The sequence below is a fragment of the Excalfactoria chinensis genome, chromosome 5 (genome assembly GCF_039878825.1).
Source record: "Excalfactoria chinensis isolate bCotChi1 chromosome 5, bCotChi1.hap2, whole genome shotgun sequence".
In the NCBI taxonomy this organism is placed as follows: domain Eukaryota; kingdom Metazoa; phylum Chordata; class Aves; order Galliformes; family Phasianidae; genus Excalfactoria; species Excalfactoria chinensis.
The window spans coordinates 44,132,581-44,149,486 of NC_092829.1; the positions used below are offsets into that span (position 1 = coordinate 44,132,581).

A 16,906-nucleotide genomic window follows, 5' to 3' on the forward strand; every position below is an offset into this window, starting at 1 on the left:
TGCCTCACCTCACCTGAGCTCTAGCTTTTGTAGCTGAGATAGAAGAAAGACATCAGATCAACCTGCCACTCCCTTTGCCACTGCAAAGCTACCTTCATTGTATTAAGCGAGCAGTAACTTTTGGCCCATTAATGATCGCCGGTGCTGTTGCTGAAACTCAAAAGTCCAAAACAACTGCAGAAGCCCTAGCCAGGCAGATACCCCTACCCCGTCCCAGTTAGCTGGTGCAGGGAGGAGACAGGTTCTCTGTATCCCTCCCAAAACTTAATCTTATCTTTGCTTTTAACTGACCACACCTGAGGTCATAACAAGAAAGCTATTCCTTTCTTAGGTCTCAAAAGAAACTGTCATAGCAGCTTGCTGTCATTTTGTGTGCTAGCGTATCTGGATCCACCTGTAATTAAGATGTCTAAGGAAAACAGAATAATCACAGAATCATAGGGGTTTGGGATTGACCACCGGAGACCACCTAGTCCAACTCCCAGCTAAAGCAGGTTCCCTACAGTAGGTCGCACAGGAAAGCATCCAAATAAGTTTTGAATATCTCCAGGGAAAGAGACCCCACAGCCTTTCTGGGCAGCCTGTTCCAGCGCTCTGCCAGCCTCACAGTAAAGAAGTTTTTTCTCATGTTCAGGTGGAACTTTGCATGTTCTAGTTTGTGCCTATTACCCTAGGCTTGTCACTGGGCAGCACAGTTTCAAACTGTTAGTCTCTCTTGACAAGATAAAAAGCATTCTTTGCTGGATTAATTCTCCTGCACTCATAATTTATTAGCTATTTGCATTTCTGCATCATGAGTAAGCATTTCCCACAGCCCCACTGTCTCATCCTCATCAGAATTCTGTTTCCAAATCAATTTTCACACTCCAAAGTACTGTTGTGTCACCTCCCAGAAATCATCCCCAGTGTGGGCTGAGCCAAGCAGCTCTGAATGGGAGAGAATGAAGCAATTTAGCCACAAGTACTCTGAAGTCTTTCCTCTTAGCTAGTTGTTCAAATGAATGCTTGAATCCTTCCAATAATTTTCCTTCATTTATAAAGGCATGCTACTTGCAAGGTAGCTAGAGAGAAACTAATGAGAAGTCCATTCCAACAGCTTGGTTCTAATAGACAAATTTTCAGAGTTAGGAAAATACCAAAATGAAATTGTCTTTTCAATCCTTACTAACAGGCTGATCTTGAGCCACTGAAATTTCTGCCATTAACACTTTAAGAATCCTTGGCACAAAGGTGCAATGGCTCTACCAGTATATTAAGAGCTATGAGAATATATATTTTTTCTTCTTTTTCCCTAAGGAGTGGATTTGTAATTGAAAATTATAGCAGCCAGGCATTTGAATAACAGTATCTCAGATAACAAACTGATGCATCTCTAAAGTGTCAAGGGATATTAAGAACAGGATGGCTTTCAAGATCCATGCAACTGTCTGCTATTCCTGCACAAAGTCAACCTGTGGAGGAACTGCTTGTAGGGCTCAGTGGTGTTTCAAAGAGGAAAATAAACAGGATAAAAAACTTTTGTAACAAAATTAAATTTCATATGAATAATAAAAATGATAGAAGATAGGATTTGGTTATATATCTTTGGTCTGTTAGAATCATTTGGTCTCATCATGTTTTTCTTTCCCCTTCTGAATTTTAGTGTTGTTGCGGAATGCCAAACTAGCACAGTAAAGTTGCAACCTGAATCCCAGGCATACCTATTGAACATTGCCACTGACTCACTGTCTGCCATGGGCAAGTGTCTGTTTTGCTTCATGAGGTGAACAAGGGAGTAATAATTCTCAGCTTCATGAAGAACTCCAAGCAAAAAAAAGTCTAATTCTGTAGCTACAAACTCTTACCTGCCTGCTTGGTCATGCTAGCAAAGCAAAGCACATGAGTCCTTTAGGAAACAGAGTTTCCCTGCCCACCATCTATTTAAATAAAATGTTTGAACCCACACCCATCCCTTCCTGACACTGGGTTAATCATTGAGCCACTTAGCAGGTGCATCTTCTTAACACCCCCAATAATACACTATTGCAGGTGGCTGGAGGTAGGCTGAAGTCTGATTGCAGTTAAGTACGTACTGGAAGAGAAAGAAAAAGATAGAGGAAAAAAACCTCGGAGGAAAATGTATTCGTTGTTAATTCATGAGTTTTCTTAACATGAGGTCGATGAAGAAGGAAGAGGCTGAGGGCTATGGAGGGCAATAGGTGAGCTGGGGACACTCACAGCTGAAGGACAGGACTGTGGCTGGCTCTGTTGCCCCACCATGTTCCAGTGCCCTCGAGGTTTGTCAGGTGCCAGGCTCAGTCAGCTTCCTTGCAGATCTGTTGCTTTACTTTTCAGAGCAATATGATTCCATGCATCTAACGTGAGAGTGAGTGTCAAGGGATGTTGTTAACTTTTTATAGCTTCTTATAGAGATAGCAAGGTCTTTACAACTTCCTTTGCTGGCTGTCTTCCTGGCACTAGACAGAAGCAGGAGCTGCCAGAACTCCGTCTCTGGGAAGCACAGGACCAAAACTATGGGCAGCATGAGGTCAGTGCTTGCCCTCAGCAGGTGGCTGAGCCACCAGTGCCCATAGCACTGCTAACACCAGAGATCACGGGAAAGCAGACACTGTAAAATCAGATGGGTTTCCTGTATGATTCAGCTTTTGTTTTTAATTTAGTATGTCATCCACTTGTTTACAGCAATCTAGACCTAGTCTGGAGAAACCAACAAGTGATTTCCAAAGAGCTAACGCATTCCATCGCAGGTCACCATCCTGTGCTCAGATTATACATCATGACCTCTAACAGTTGTGCAGGTGTGTGGAAACACCTCGTTTCTCAGTTTGCTTGTCTCAGGCAGCGCTGTAAAGGTAAATGCATATGGCAGTAAGAACGGATTGGGAGGTATTGACGCAATGTGATCAGACTCAGTTGCAATATTGTAATTTCACAATGAGGCATAAGGTTTTGAAGAAATTCCAGCCTCCGGACTTCCTGTAAGGCAGCCATGCACAGCTGCAGGTCGGACTGCAGAAGCAGAGCTAAGGGCGGTCAACCAGCACGTTGCATACATGGGGACAGCAGTGCGGGAGAGACAGGCGAAGAGATGCAAAGGGGCAACGCGCCGAGGTATTTGTTGATGGAGGCTGAACGAAAACAACCTCAGGACAAGGGGAAGAGCACCATCTGGTGGAGAATAAGCCCAAACTGAAAGCAGTGGTTCTGATCTTCACAATCACCTTCTTCCAAAGGATGAAGAAATAATATAGTCTCCAGCTCTGCACTCCCATGTTATTCTTCACAGGATCAAATCTGCCTCATTTGGCATATGCTGTCTGTGCAACCCATCACATAAGGGTCATGCTTGTTAAAGCAACTAATTTTTTGAAAAGGGGAAGTCAGAAGGAGTGTCTTTATAAGGAAAAAGACCAAGAGATCCGTACCTGACCACATCCACAGAACCTGTGGTGTTGTTAAAACTGCTGTTTTCACATCAAATACAGTTAAAACTGGCTGGTGGGGTCTCAGCTTCTTTTCTTCCATCTGATCTGAACAGTGTCTTACTGATGTGCACTAATGGAGCACATAAGAAATCAAACACAGAATCATATAATTCAGTGGAAAATGATTTAAGTGTTGTAAAGTGGTTTCTTCCTTTTTTTTTTTTTTTTTTTTTTTTTTTTTTTTTTTTTTTTTAATTAGATAAGATTCAAGAGAGGCCAGGAAATAGCAAAGGATTGGAAGGGGACAATTAATATTCTTTAGGAATAATCAGATGTCACATAGAAGATGTATGGGCAAATACAGAGCTTATGATGTTATGATGTTTGTCTTTGATGAGATTGCTGCTGCTTTCCACTGTTGAATGTGATGATAAATATTAAGGTTACCCAACACTGGACATACAATATCACATCTTTGTGCAAATACAGTCACCAAAACTGCATTAACAGCTGAAATAAATACGTGCTTGGCCAAGCTATCTCACTGCCTTGCCTTAACTGTTTACCATGCTGGGAACCACTTACACAATAGCACAATTGCACAAATGTGCACACAACAGATACCTGCATTCTTTTGAAGTCTGCCTTGCAGTCCATCATAGGGAGGTTTCTTTTGCACTATTGCTTCACTACTGAATCAAAATGTTTTTTTGTTTTCGTGTTTTTTTTAACAGATGGAACATGAAAATCAATTCATTGGATGGAATAGTCCCATAACTTCAGTGCTATCCTGGACACTCTTTGCCTCCAGAAGTGTTTGTGAAACCTGTAAGATGTGGCACTGAGGGACATGACTTAGAGATACGGTGGAGATAGATGATCAGCCATCAACCTTAGTTGGTTTTTCCAACCTTAATGATTCTATGATTGTTTGCTTTAAGAAATGCATGCCTATCTCAATATTGTCACCTAGCTTTGAATTTCACACACTTGAGGCAAACAGTTCGTTACAGTCTGATTTGATCAAGAATGCTATTTCCAGTAATATGTGTTCATTGTAGTCAGTGTCTTTTCAAAAAGAACTGCAATTTTAAAAATTATTTTTATTTTTCTTTTACAAAAGGGAAATTTCTGGTGGAAAAAATGCTGCCCTGGCAGATTCCTCACCAGCACTGCATGCAAGCACTTATCAGAAAATGCAGCACCTAGTATCTAAAAAAAAGATCTCCTAACCCCTGCCTGGGATCTTGGATCTTTCTTCTTAAAGAAGAGCCATAAAGAGGGGGTTTAGCCCATAAGCCACATTCCTCACTGACAGCACCTACCTGCTTGGGAAGGCAGCATATGCCTGCCCACGTAGTCTTCACTTTGTCCACCAAACAGAAAGTGTAAATTCTACAGAGAAATTTCCAGCATGAGTCATGAACTCAGGCCTGGACTCACTAATAAGGGAAGCATGGACTCTCAGGGACTATTTTATCAACCCAGCCTGTATTTTGGTTTGTATTTATGCAATTTGACTTTAAACAACCTTCCCTTTCCCCTCCCACTCCCCCACTCTGCTGCCACACAGAAAGGTTTCATAAGTTAAAAATCAACTCTGTCCTGACAAAAAAACTACAAAGACCGTGAGATTTGTATGTAACCACCTTATGGTCTGGGAACTACTTCCTAGCCGCATGTTTTATTGAACATCTTTTGCTTGAAATAATTCTGAGGTTTCCCAGTGACTGATGACATGATTCCTTCCTCAGTTGTGTTTTTAGTCTTGTTTGTGGGTTTTATTGTGGTCTTTTGTTTTCCTAATGAGCTAACAAGAGGGATGGCTACAAAATGATCATGCATATCCTAGATATGGTTACTGCAGGCAGCCAACTGATGCTGTTTGCAAGTGATTGATACAGATGCATAATAGATTCCAGAACAGAGTTCCACTTTGTGACATAATCAATGCAAACGTATAAATCCTGAACCTAAAACTCAATGGAAACACATTCAAACTGAAAGTACACAGCAGCACCTGGAGCTCTAGAATGCTTCACAGGAGCTTAAGTGAGCAAAAAGTAGTCTGCCATTGAAAAGTCTCCATCTTTTAGTCTTGTTTTGTAAATTAATCTTAGCAGGATTTGTTTAACCTATGCAAGCAAACTGTACTATCCAAACATGGTTTATGCTGAGGTTGTTCAGCATTCACATCTAAATATCTTTACATATGGGTTGTTACTGTATCCCTTCTGGAATAATACTGCAGTGTGCGATGAAACATTCAAGTGATACCTGTCTTCCTATATTTAGCCATGCATCTAAAAGGTTTAAATTTTTCTTGAAATCACACTCTGAAATTTACTTCATCATATATCTTGGTAAGGGAAGACCGCTATCAGCTTAAGCACTGAAGAGTTCTTCCAGACAAACCAGATGAATAAAGGGACTGTTCCTCTTGGAAAACTGAAATGACTATTAGAAATCCACACAACGCTGGAGATGGCTCCCGAAGAGATAACATTCACAGGTTTACATGAGAAAAAGAAATAGCACAAAGAATTACATGAAATACTGATAAAACAATGAAGCAAGAAGATTAAATGGTTCTTGTGTCTGTAAAGCTTCCGTTACTGATCACAGGAAAAGCACTGTCTGATAACAGGTGTATCCTCATCCCAAAAGCTGTGTCTAACCTACAGGACCACTAATGCTGTTCTCAGGCAGGCTCTGAGATGAGCCAAAGTTGAAGCTTTGAAAACACCACCAACAGCAAAAGTCAACATAGACATTTTCTATGCACACACACACACAGGAGGTCGATTCCCCTTTGCTCCCTGTGTCTGCCCTCCCCAGGCACCTCACCTGCAGCTCTTCCATCACAGAAATGTACAGAGACACATTACAAGCAAACGTTCTCAAAGCATGACAATCGATTGCTATCTGGCTTAGCCTTGGTACAGCCTGAGCATGTTAAGACCCGAAAATATTTCAATGTTGTAAATGGAACTGGATATGAAGTAAGGACATGCCTTCTGAACTTCTTTGCTAAAAGTTGGTTTGAAAGAGATCTGTAAGTCAACAGAATGGAAAACTAATAGGAGTAGTCACAGGAGGTGTGTACCATGTCGTGATCCTAGCTGAGGCCCAAACATGCCAAAAAATATAGCGATAATTACAGAAGTTAGGATGAGATTTGCTAGCTCACGGTTCAGCTTCCTGACTGATCTAAGACTGTCATTTACCTATCCAGGAAAATGGAAGTGAATTGGTTAAGTGTAACTTAATGTGTATATGCTAAAGAATGTTAAACTTCTAATCCAGTGCTCTCACATAGTCCTATATCTCTATAGCTTAATCCTAAAGAGTCAGTGAGAAAACTACGTTCAAATTTCCATCTAGCAAGAACGATCTGTCCTGCTCTACCTTTCAGTTCATCAGCCACCATATTTTTTGCAATGCTGTGGTCACATAGTTGCATTCTGATCCTTCCAGATCACACCTGACAAGACCAGATCAAACCTGGTGACTAATTGGACTAGAGATGGCCAAATGTATGATTGCTATTGGCAAACACTGACCTAGCACTGGGACAGACCTGCAATTCCTGGGGTTTCCAGGCAGATCTTGTTATGTCTCCTGTCACTGTTTTCTCTACCTCTTAATGTCTGCACACGTATGGTTCCACAGCCCCAATCCTTTTCCTATCCTCCCTCTCTCCTCTTTAACCAGAAACAGTTCTCAGGCTCCATTTCTAAGGACGATGTCCTTATTACTGAGCAGTGCCTCACAGATTGAGCTAATTTGATTTTCTGCATCATTTCTCAGTCCTAGAATGGTGTGATTATCAACCTTCACTTCTTATCCTCAACTCCTTTGGAGTTGTGTGTGACAGTAAGCATTTGCTATATTTCACAGAGTATCTAGCTAAGTCTCAGCAAAATAATCCCTCAAATTCATTAAAGTTTCAAAGTACCTTCGTGGAGAAGAAACAACAGGAAGAGAAAAACACAATGACCAATTTTAAAACAACTTAAAGTAGTTTTATATGGAAAGAAATGTAGAATATGTTTCTGGTCTGATGCTGTAGGATAAAAAATAATAAAGAGTAAACCTGCTGAACTTCTAGTTTAGAACACTTTACAAAAAGATAAACTAACACTTTTCTTGAAGAACAGAAATATGCTACTAAAAGAGAGACAAAGGCTATTTTTATAAGTCATGGATTTGCTTAACATCAAAATTCACTGCCCAGCCCCTAAACTAAGGCAAGGGCGGGCTTCACAGCTGCCTTTGCAAAATCCTGAGCAGCACCACAGTGCTAATCTTTCAAGGATGTTTCTCTGGTTGCAGTAGTGGCTAGAAAGCCAGGTTCCCACCTGCCCATTGTAAAGTGGAGCACGTAAACTCAGCATATTAACACTTCCTCTGATCCACTCCCTGTCCTGCATACAAAGCTCTGCAGCGTGCCCAATCCTGCAGTCTTTCCTCCAGCACTAGCTAACATAACATTTACAGTTTTCCTACTCCATTTCCCTAAGTTCAAATGTAAATTTAGACTTGTAACAATGAAAGGAAGCCCAAATGCCCCCTCCCAAAGTCTCTTCACTGACCATCCAGATAAGGCACATAGCATTTCAGGAAGTGTGAAGGGTTAAAGATGGCTCTTTGTGCACAACAATGTACCATTTGTTCACTAATCCTTCAAGCTTAATTCCTGAAATGTCAAAAGCATTTCTCCAGCCAACAACATCAGCAGCATTAAGCTTTCTGTTCTGCCCAAAGTGCCTGTAAAACAACAGACAGAAGTTTTCATTTCTTTCTGGAAGCCACCTAAGTAAGCGTTAGTTTCATCTGGCTGTTGCACTGATTGCTTACAAGGTCATTTGAAGGAGATATTCAACATGCTGAAGCACTAAAAGAGGACCAGGTGGTCCTTGCAAATAGTGACGGAAACACACTGCGCGTCTGTACAGAAGGACACACTGCTACACCTGTTCTCAGGGTTGAACTGAAACAAAAGTTCAGATGTGCATATTTCTCCAAAGAAATACCTGGCAGGACAGGCAATCAAGTGGAGGTCCTTGTTGCTAGCTGCTTCCATCCTTCCTTCCTTCCATGGGCTCTACTCTTTGCTGTGGCCCATGGGACTTCTGCACCCCACTGATATTCCAGCCCACAGCTTGAAAGGACTTTTGAAGCAGTGCTCTCCTCTATGAAAACATCATGTAATATTATTGGCATAACAGTTTAGACAGAAGAAACACCTCCCATGGAAAGAGCCCTACCCCTGTGAACCACCACCTAGAAAACCTCATTTGAGCAGAAGCAGCATTTCAATCAAGACTGCTGAATATCATTCTGTATGCAAGTGAAGATTATAAATCTATAGAAACCCAACTTGCTACTTGGTTAGTCCTATCCCCCTACATGTCTCCACAGCAGCATGGCATCTTGCAGGATTCAATCATTCTCACAACCAAATTTCCCAGCTAAAGCTGTCACGAGTACTTTTTTTTTTATGTTTCTTGTGCCTCAGATCACCAACAACTCTTCATAAGGTTAGATTAGTATCAAGGGAATTTACCCTTCTCTTACCCAGGAAAGAGTTCATTTAGCTGGAACTGTGTACAGCTATTTTGTTGAGAGATGCCCACCTTTGCAAAACTATAAGCCTGCTGCCTTTGCAGGCAGTGACAAAGACATGCACAGGTGTGTAGCAAGAGGTTACTTTAATGTGCCTTTGAGTTCCAAGGATTAAGAAACAGGCTCAAACACTTTTTGAAGTTTCATCTTTCATTGAATCCCTTAATCCCTCCAAGCTTGGCACCATTTCTCATTCATTTGTTTATATTTTAATCTAAAGTTTCTCACTTGAGAACCACATTGACCTTCTGATTAAACCTGAGGCTGTGAGTGATAGTGCAGCTGGGAGTTTTGTTCCAGCTCTTCCAGCTGCTTCTCATGACTCACAAGGAAAGCAGGGAGCCTGCACACCAGGACTGCATAAGGCTGATCATGTCCATGGCAGCTGATTTTAGCCTCACAGGTTGTGTATCTGGACCTGAATGCTCATGAGCAAAGCAGCCATAGAAAATGAAGGATCTGACACTGAAGGATCAACACCTGAGCAAACGCTGTTTGTGCGGGTTAAACAATAGCTACATCAGATTGCCATGCTTGGAGGTAACAGCAAAAGGTTAGGATCTGACCCTCAAGAGCTGTCTTGTTGCTTCAGGAGGTTTTCTCAAGGCCAAAGGGGCACCTGGGCTTCAGCAGCTGCAGCAGCATGATAAACCACTGCAATTATGCAAAGAAAGAGTGCAGTAAGTGCTTTTGAACCTTATGGCTCACAGCATCAACTGATTTCTTGTGGAGGGGAAAAAAAAATCCCCTCTTAATTCCGAGTGCTGTGAGAGTCATCTGGGTGCTTTCTGCAGGGCTTCCCCTTCACAAGGTATATTTACTGCCCTTTCACCTGCTTCATTCTGCTGTAGTAGATTCAGGATAAGAGATGTGACCTATACAAGGCTCTTTTGTGCTGTGTTTTGCTTCCTTGTACTTGCCTGTAAAAACTACTCATAATTTAATCATGAAGCACCTTCCATTCAGAAACTTCACTAAACGACTATCAAAAAAATCATACAGCTACCACGCTGCCCAAAAGAGAAGAGCTCGGGTGTCACTAAAAAGATACTCACCCTCATTTCTGATGATTATATTTTCCAGCCACCAAAATGCCAGGCTCTCAGCACAACACCTAGCCTCAGTAGGAATTAGGAAATCACCCTTCCTCACCCACCATCCAAATTCACCAGCATCTCTAGAACATTGCTATCAGAGAAGGCTTCAGCCAAGCCTGCTGCAGGGTGAACTGCCTTTCAGTTCTGTGGTGCTGGTACTACAGCACTCATTCAGGGCCCAGGATACAGAATCTGACACTCTCCCTCTGATCAAGGGCCCCACGTCTTTCATTGCTTATGAGTCAGCCATGCTGTATCCCACTGTTCATTTATTCAGTCTAACTGAGGGGATTATGAACAGCATGCACTAATTCATTAAGCTACAATAATTCCCTGAGCCAAAGCATAAGGATTGTTTGCAGCCCTATACTTATGGCAGTGACCTTCAATAAAGGAGAAACCTCAAGCTAACAAAGCCGCAGATTCTACAAGGTGTGAAGACAGGTATAACTTTTCATATTTACCTAAAGCACAGTTCTCGTGAATGAGGTTCTTTTAGGCTCTTGTGAATAAGAAAGGAAAATTGGCCCCACCTTAAAAATGATTAAATATATTGTCCAAAGACACAGAGATATTTGTTAAGAAAAGGAATCTACTGTGTATGAGCATGCCTTCAAAACAACCTTCCTTACTTCCTACAGTTAGAGATGAAGACACTTTCCAGGGAGCATCAAATGCTGAATACATATGCAATAGTTCCTAGATGAGAAATAATTTGAGATCCTGAGGCATGGTCACTTTCAGTGCAGACCTCCACATGAACATTGACCACTTAGACTTTTCAGAGAAAAAAAGATATTTTTTTCCTCACCTTGCAGAGGTTTTATGGGCCCTGTTAACAAGTGAAAGGTATTGTAAAAGGGTGATTATTTTTATAGCACTGATTTGATCGCTACTATTGTTTTCCAACCCCTAAGATGTCTCTGATCTATGCCATTGTTCCTTAACTCCTCCAAGTTACCTCTGTAGGGGGAATTCCCATCATATTTTAAAAGTCAAAGACACACCCTTGGTTTTTCTTCCCTTAATAAAAGCAACCAAATGTTTTATGTAAGTGTTGTGACCCTTACTTCTGTGGATGTGAGAAAATAGCTCTCACTCTATCTGACACTCTTTAGGAGGAGTACGTTCACATCATGTTTTTAACCGGAACGGCTGCCCATTCATAGCACCTAAAACCAAGAGGTAGTTCAGCAGTCAGGATAAGAATGGGGTCTAAAAAGTAGAAAAATTTCATCATCCTAGCAAGCTGGATTGCAACCTAGGAGACCAATACCTGTGGAAAGTCCATGCCTGCTTCCTTTCTGTCAGGCAGTAAAGGCTAACAGGCAGAAGAAAAAGCAACAATATCTCCCATAGTGTGGTAAATATCAGTGCTTCAACTAGAACATTCACAAAGCCTCCTCTTCACCAAAATGAATCTAACAAAGGAGATTTTGCTGGGGAGAGGTAAAAAAATCATTCCTCTGAACTGGATTAAAAACAAGGGCCTCCTTTCTGACCCATGTGCAGCTATGAATGTAAGCACCTACTGCTGGATCCAAACTCAAAAAGCCCAGGTGCTACCCAACCTCCACCACCAAAGCTCCAGTCTTGGCTTTTCCTCAGTGTTTCTTTTGCCATCAGTTTTTATTCTGATACTGAAAACATTCAACTATGACTTCTCTCTTTTAGGTCTTTTAGGGCCAAAACTGTGTAGCATACAAGTATGTAACATACTATGATAATCTCAACTAATACCAAGGAAAACTGTCAATACTTCTATTGTCCTACAATCCTACTGCATTCAATAGAGAAAATCTCTAGAAAATGAGGTTCCAGACACACATCCCAGAAACTTCTACATATTCTAGGGAAAGTGCTATTGTAACACTGTAACACAATGGAAAACACAGCAGTAACAGCACAGTAACAAAGTAGTCGGCTGCAACATTTGTGAACATAGCAACAAAGAAAAAAGTCCACTCACCCTTGGAAGGCTTCAGGTGGGCAGGGATCTCCAGCAAAAAAACAAAACAAGCCAACTCCACTGCCAATCCTCAAATGAGGTGAGGGAAGGGATGGATCCTGGCTCCACCCCGTCCAGTCACTCAGGTGCACTGCATGCACCTGAGCTCCCCTGGGTTGGTCCTGCCTTCCCACCAGGTGCTCAATCACTGCTTCAGGCCCTGACTTAGTATTTCTGCAACAGCTTTTAAACCCATTAAAAAAAAAACTGCCTTCTGCCTCTGGTTGGTGCTGAGAACTGCGATGTTATTAGCAATGAGATGGTCTGTGCATGTCTACCTATGGTTGGATCACAGTTTGTTTGCGGTGCTGCAGAGGGTAGGCCTACTGAATCACTGTCAGGATCACTGCAGGAAGATACTGAGGCATGAAGTATGTTCAGAAATGCAGGAATTCCTCTTGCTGGGAAAAGTAAATTGCCCTCCCCAGTGAAAGACGTGGAACAGATACATTGTCATAACAGAAGTCTAAATGCCAGCCCAGGTGCCTAAGAAATTACGTACATAGTCACATCATAGCAATATTTCAGTCTAGTTAAATGCCTAGACTTCCTGAGCAATGTTGCTCAGTGTGGAATCCCTGATGGCAGCACACAGTGGGGTCGCACACTTGAAGAGGCAGTGATGCAATATTCGTTGAATGTATTTCATGCATGTCACTAAGCCTCCAGATGTTTGTTCCTTTTACAGTCCTTCAGAAGTATATCAGGATTTGTGGAGTGATGGTTGTGTGAGGGTTGGTTTGGTTTGTTTTTTTTCTTTTCTAGTGCATTCTCTGTTATATTTTTACATAACCTTAATGCTGCCTCTTTTCCTAGAGGCCTTTCCTCTTACCTTGCCCATTTAGAAGTGCTCTGTAGGAAAAGACACTCAGATTAGTTTTGTATTAGGATGGAAGAAATGAGGACATTATGGTCTCAGATATGCTGAGATCTCACTGATAAGGGCCTTTCTACTGCCTTTCCACAGGTACTTGATGCTTCCACTGACACTTTGACTGGTGCTCCAAAGGGAAAAGTAATGAAGGGAAATTTCCCTTTTCTACAAGCCATGTGGGGTTCACTGGGATGGGCTGTGCCTGGGAGATGTGTTGCCCAAGATGCACACAGTTAGGCCATGTTACACAGGAATATATTTATGGCACCCTCTGTTACGGCAGGGCAGCTTGCCAGTGCTCTTTGGTGTTCGTTCATTCATTGTAGAGGAAGTGGAGTTATTTGAGTTTGTATTGCTCTAGCTGAAAGAAAAAAAGAAAAAAGCCTTGATTAGTAGTTATAGTAAGTATTACTAACCTGGTTTCACCAGCACACTCTCCAGGCCATACAGTACAAGTCAAAGTCTCTTTGCAGTCACTCAGATGATTACATGAGATAAAAAATAATAATGGGCCATAAACTGAGGGAATATGAGACAAACTCCCCTTAATAGACTGTGAACGAAGTTCATTGTAGCCAGTGGAAATCTGAGCTGCATTTGAATCAGAACTGCCTCGCTGTGGAAATCCCTGGTGTCCATTTGCACTTGTCAGCAACGCTTCTCAGATCAGCCTGCAAAGCTCTGTGAGTGGCACTTTTATTAAAAATTGTGAAAGGTGATGTCACAGGCTAATCCAGTAATAACTTCTTCCTGCTACTCTCAGGAGCCCAGTCAATCTTCTTTAAACCTGCAAAGTCTTTGTTCGTGTGCTGAGCATTGAGGCTCGAGCAGTTCAGCGCACATGGCACAGGCTGGTGCTGTCCTAGGGATTCAGAAGTGCAGAGCAATGTTCCTGTGTAGCAGGTGATGAACCTCAGGTGCATTGTGCCCATGGGTGGTCCCATTACAGCCCCACAAGCCGTGAGCTTGTGCTTGCCCTGCTGCACTGGGGAGATGGTAATGCTCCTGTATCCACACCACGCTGCAGCACCTGGCTTCAGTCTCTGCCCCTCAGGGTCACACTATGCAGCAGCATAAGATGTGCATAGGAGTGGAGGCACTCTGACACTGCAGTAATTGGGCAAGCAAATGCCTAAGCTTGGAGCAAGAGCTTAAAATAATAGCAGAAGACTAAGTCAAAGGGATCCTACAAGCAGATGGCTCTGTGTTTGCCTCATTTAATTTCTCCCACTCCTCCCTGAATGACAATTGTGGCTGTGGAATTTCTGAAGACAGGAGAACCTTATTCCAAAGTATGCCTTAAGCATATAAAGGATGAGGTATCTTCAGCATTAGAAACAGCACCTCTTTGGAGAACTGAGGTGTCATACGTGCGCAAGTCTTTAACTCGTGCTATTTACTCGGGCATCCTCCAGAGACTACTAATTAACATGGAGCTCTGGGGCACAAAAATATTTTGATCTAGGCTGACCAAAGCTTCTCCTTATTTATATTAAGAACTGTTCTTTTATATTAGATGTTCTCATTTTATTTTCCAATTCATTCTCTCCACTGCTGTTGTCTCTGATCTGTTGCTTCTAATGATGCCAAACATCATCCTCATGAAAATTCACCTAATTCGGTAGTCGGTGACAACATAAAGGCAGTTGTATCTGGGCTACAATCCTGCAGGTCTGGGGGATCTCAGGCCCTGTGAGACAAAAAACAGTTTTGAAAAACATCTTCTCAGAAGGAGTGGTGATACAGTGGCACAGCTGCCCAGGAAGGCAGTAGGGTCACCATCCCTGGAAGTGTTCAAGAGCCATGGAGATGTGGCATGGAGGGACATGGTCAGCAGGCATGTTGAGAGTGGGTTGGTGGTTGGATTAGATGATGTTAGTGCTCTCTTCCAACCTTGATGATTCTATGTACAGAGCAGAGATGTCACTTGACATCAGGTGAGCACTGTCCTTTCTCCCATGCTGTCAGTGTTTTACTCCATGATTTTCACCAGTCATTTTCCTGGTCCTTGTCAGAAGTGGTGAGAATGCCACTTCTCTGGGCTTTGAGGTCTCTGAATATAATGCAGTAACCATTCCGACATACTAAGGCTGTAAAAGAAAGAGTGAAATGCCACCTCAGTTCAAGTGCTTAAACACTCAGGGTTTGCCTAAGGTGGTCCAAGAGTCAGGCTTACATAAATCAACACTTTTTAGAGGAGGAGAAGAAAACAATGCAGGATAAAGGTAAACTTTCTGCACTTGAGAATGTTTCTCCCCCGTTCCCTCGGCTGTGTTATACTATATATTATCACTGTCATCAAAAGGGGTGTGTGTAAGAACTTGAAAAACCAAACGAACCTGTCTGCAAGGTGTTCCGTATATCACAGTCCCACAGGTGGCTTTATTTCCAAGCACCGGGTTGCGCTGCTGCTGACGCCTCCTGCTCCCGCTGGCTCCCAAGACTGCTTCTGGATTTAGCTGCAGCATCAAGACTAAGTGCCCGCCTGCAAGTAAGCTCCATTTCTTTCTTCAAGTCGCTGTTTTCAAAAGAGCTGTCAGCTGCCAAGGTGCTTTAGCTGTGATGGTTTGTCAGGCACTCAGCTGATGTGCTGCCTGTCACTCTTACTGCACATCACCTCCTCTCTTAATGATAAACAATTGATTTTGGTTTAATGAATTAATAGAGGAGAACCTCAACAAATGCTTTTTAATAAATTAACAATCTAGGCCTGTCTCATTAAATCAGAAGAGAACGTTTGCAGTGTGACAGCTAATTAATTGCTTCTTCCAACCAGCCACCATCTGGGATAAAGCCAATATTGTAAAGCTCTCCTTTTGTTTAAACAAGTGACTGCCTCTTCCTCTTTCTGTTTCCCAAAAGTGGATTTAAGCGGATACCCATGTGTGTATCTAAGCAGCACCGGCTAACAGTGAAATGCCATTTGACCTGATCCAAACCAGCATCCTGTTTGCATGACATATTTGAAAAGAGATTACCTTTGTTAGTAATGTTAAGAATTAACATTATTTTATGGAGCATACATAGCTCTGTATAGGAGCAACAGTATAAGCTGTGTATGGGTAAAACAGGATTTTTCCTTTCTAAATGGGTTTTGCTACCTGTCACAGCACATGGCCAAGCTGTTGGATGTGGAGCTGGCAGCTCTGTCCCATAACTGGGAGAAGAGGCCCATTCCTCAGCAGGGGCTGAAGCTGCCCTTCCTCTCACAGAATTTCCCAGCTTGGATAAAAAGTTTTCCTCACAGGGAACTACAAAATAAAGCATGTGACTCATTCAGGACTTTTCTAAAACCAATGGCTTTGGCTCTGTTTCGGATCATACTTTGCTCTCTCTAGTTCATCCATCATCGCAGGTATCATTCCACCTTGTGCAAATCTACTTTCCATCTTGGGAAAAATCATCATGAAAATTCACAAGCCAGGCAGTGAATCTACTAATCTGTCATTAATGTTTGGATAGAGATGATGAAAATGATAACTTCATCCTTCTCTTTGGGTTAAGTCTTACCCAGATAGAGATACGATTATCATCTTCAAAAGTAACATATTCTTTTGTCTAAGCCATTACTATTTTCAACTGTTTTTTGTTTGTTTGTTTGTTTGTTTTCTACTAAAAACACTAGACTAAAAAAATTCAAGCAAGAAATGGTTTTTACTGTAGAGAAGATGTGTCAGTCTCACCTTCCTCTCACATCTTTTCCATTTGTATTTCTAGCAAACTTGTGAAACTGTCAGGTAGAAATTATTTTCTACTGTCAAGCAAAAGAAATATGCAGTGCAATGCTGTCCTTGATGAATTTTAGGGGAAAATTGTCGTGAGAAGGACTGGGATTTCATTCCAAATACTTCTGTCTCTGTGTGAAATCTTACTT

General features: G+C 42.0%; 1 protein-coding gene across 2 annotated transcripts in view; it reads right to left on the reverse strand.

Annotated features, from left to right (window-relative positions):
• EHF (ETS homologous factor) overlaps positions 1-12,161 on the reverse strand; it is a 59,394-nt gene extending 47,233 nt beyond the window's left edge. For both annotated transcript variants that reach the window (XM_072338202.1, XM_072338201.1), the window contains exon 1: positions 12,120-12,161. The gene's annotated coding sequence lies outside the window, so the exon portion shown is untranslated. The remainder of the gene's footprint in view (positions 1-12,119) is intronic.
• Positions 12,162-16,906: the final 4,745 nt, after the last annotated feature.